The sequence below is a fragment of the Vigna unguiculata genome, chromosome 4 (genome assembly GCF_004118075.2).
Source record: "Vigna unguiculata cultivar IT97K-499-35 chromosome 4, ASM411807v1, whole genome shotgun sequence".
NCBI lineage: Eukaryota > Viridiplantae > Streptophyta > Magnoliopsida > Fabales > Fabaceae > Vigna > Vigna unguiculata.
In genome coordinates, this window is record NC_040282.1 from 16,428,052 (window position 1) to 16,430,895 (window position 2,844).

Sequence of the window (2,844 nt, forward strand, 5' to 3'; positions counted from 1 at the left end):
CGGTTGTTTAAAACTACCGCTTTTTACCGTATAATACGACATTTAGAGAACTGTCATATTTTACATATAAAATATGACTGTTTTAATTGCCATTTTTTAAACTGTCATATTTTAGACACAAAATATGACGTTTTTAATTGCCATTTTTTCAATATATCTCAATATTTTATTTTTACTTTTTCTCTGTTTTCACTTTCCCTCTCACTTGATATTTTTTAACTTTCGCAGGCCCTTATTTTCAAATTTCGCCCATTACCCTCTATCATTCTCTTTACCACTTAGGGTTTAATTTAGGGTCTTGAAATGAAGGGCTTCTCCTTTCCTTCACTCTCTGCTCCCACTCTCACCATTCCCTTGCCAACAAGTTCTTCCTATTCATGAAAGTGATTTCGTTGTTGGCTTAATCGGGAAAAGTCGTGTTGCGCAGAAGGTGACGCTTTCGACACCAAAATTGTGATGGTGCAAAAGGCCCTCAAAGGCTAAACGCTTTGCCATCAGACTTGACAAGATTGGTTCAGAGGAGCTAGGGTTTATAGTGGGTTTCCTCCTTCCTCTTTGCAATGTGCTTGTGGTGATTCTATAAATCTTGATTTTGTGGGGTTAAGGGTCTCTTAGGTTTTCTTTTTTCTTTTTGTGTTTTATGAGTTGTGTGCTGTGATATAATGTTACTTTTTTAATTTTTTTATCATACAGTCTCGCTGAAGCAGCAGTAACGATTGCTAGGCATGGTCGGTCTCCTCCCCTCAGTTAAAGAGAGCTTCACCATCCCCAAGGTATTTTTATCTTACTTGTTATAGTTATTATTTCAACATATAATTTTAAGGCTAGTGCGATTGTGGATATTGATGAAGTCAGGATGTGTTCCTTGTTAAAGTTAACAGGATATAGAGAGTTGGAAGGTGCAAATTAGTATTGGGAAAACGAAGTTGACGAGTTTTATGTTGTCTCAGGCATTAACACTCTGATGTTCGTCATGTCCATATACTTCAAATCATCGAAATGATAATATATTTAAACTTTTGTATTTCACTTCATAATGTTAAATTCTATTAGGTGCTCTAGATGTGATTCTTTTATTGTTTTTTCCCACGCTGTAGGTTGGTGGCAGCTCATACTCGTTAGTGTATTTAAGTAGGGGCCTGGGTGGTGGTAGCAGTTATATAGGTGGAATTGGTGCTCATTACTTAGATATCCTTTCTGGAGCAAAATAAGGGAACCAATATAGATTGGTGCATTTGTCTTTGTGCAATGTGAAAGGAGGTTATATACTAAATAAACAAAGCAAATAAAAACCATGACGGTGATGCTTTAAGAAAAGAAAAAAAGCCAAAAGAATACGGCTCTTGGTGTTGCCATTTTTTCAATCAATCATAATTCTATATAGTATAATTGTTTTGATGGTTTTTTTATTTGTTGTGCAGCTGCCACAGAATCGTTTATAAGCTTTTTTCCAAAAGTGAAGGCAATGGCATGCACAAGACAACTGTGGAGTGGGCTCGTTAATAATGCATGATCCATTTCTTCATAATGATTCATTGGTTACCTTCATCTAGGTGTAGCCACGGCCAAGGCAGGGATGCCTTTTTATTTGGAAAATGCATCTAATAAAAGTTAAGCGCATACACTAATTTATAAAACTTTTTCCTTCGATTTGTGTTACATGTTTTATATCTATTTCAACCCATTTTCATTAGCTTTGCCATTTTTGAAGGGGAAGTCACACATAATTCTGAACTTTTTTTGTTATATAGGTTGAGGAGATGATTCATACATTCAAACAGAGAATAGCCCAAGCAAAAGCTATGGCTCGTGGTGACGTGCTTAGTTCCAGCCTGAGGTATCTATGGATTCTTCAAAATTCTAAAACTGGTAAAAAGGGCGAAACACGGTGAATTTTGAGCAAGGTGTTGGCATTTGGAGAAAGTATTGTTACTTGAAGAAGTTAAGCCGCAAATTTCTAGAACTCATGTTACATTGGTTGAGAATATCTTATTAGCCCCAAAGGAAGGTAAAGGGTGTGTTTTCTCTTTTATTTTATATTTTTTGGTTTACTAATTATTTTAATTAATTATTTCATTTTATTGTTTAGAGGATAGAACACCTTTCTCCTTGTAAGGATCTCTTTATTTATTTGAATTTCACTTATTCATATATACTTATATTCTTTTTTTATTGTAGGCACCGAATGTTGGTAGCGGTGTGCCATCTCCATACTATATACTAAGTTCAAGTGGTGGAAGCAAAACAACTTAGAATTAGCCGTGCAAGTTTTATAATTGTCTTATGAAATTTTAATGTTGTCTTTTTTTTTGGATAATTGAATATTTTGGTACTTTGGTGTAATTATGTTATGTTGATAATAAAATAATTTAGTCTATTAATTTCTTTTTTTATAGTGTTATAATTTTTTATATATTTTATACTATCATAAAAATAAATTTTATTAAATTATGAAAGTATAAATACATGTGAAAAATAATAAATAATAAAAAAATAAATAATTAAATATTAAAATTATGTTTTCTATTAATAATGTCAGTTTTAAGTGTCATTTTTTTCATTGAATTTGTTTTCTATTAAAAATACTACGTCAGTTTTAATTGACGTTGTTTACCTCTTTAAATCGTCATTGTATACATAGTATAAAATGACGGTTACTGCGGCGGTTCATCTTAAACCGCCATATTATACTTTGTGACGACAAGAATTACGACATTTCTGGAAAACGTCGCTCAAGTAAATAACGACGGTTAAAAATGACATAAAATACAAAAATAATTGTCGCTACTTACACGTTTTTTTGTAGTGTCTATAGTTGCCTGCCACTTACAATCTTGTCATCGT

At 32.8% G+C, this 2,844-nt stretch overlaps 1 long non-coding RNA gene across 1 annotated transcript; it reads left to right on the forward strand.

Moving 5' to 3' along the window:
• Nucleotides 1-281: 281 nt before the first annotated feature.
• On the forward strand, nt 282-2,294 carry LOC114181586. The gene is made up of 4 exons (XR_003603855.1): nt 282-535; nt 694-773; nt 1,422-2,008; nt 2,179-2,294. It is a non-coding gene; the product is annotated as an uncharacterized LOC114181586 (long non-coding RNA).
• Nucleotides 2,295-2,844: the final 550 nt, after the last annotated feature.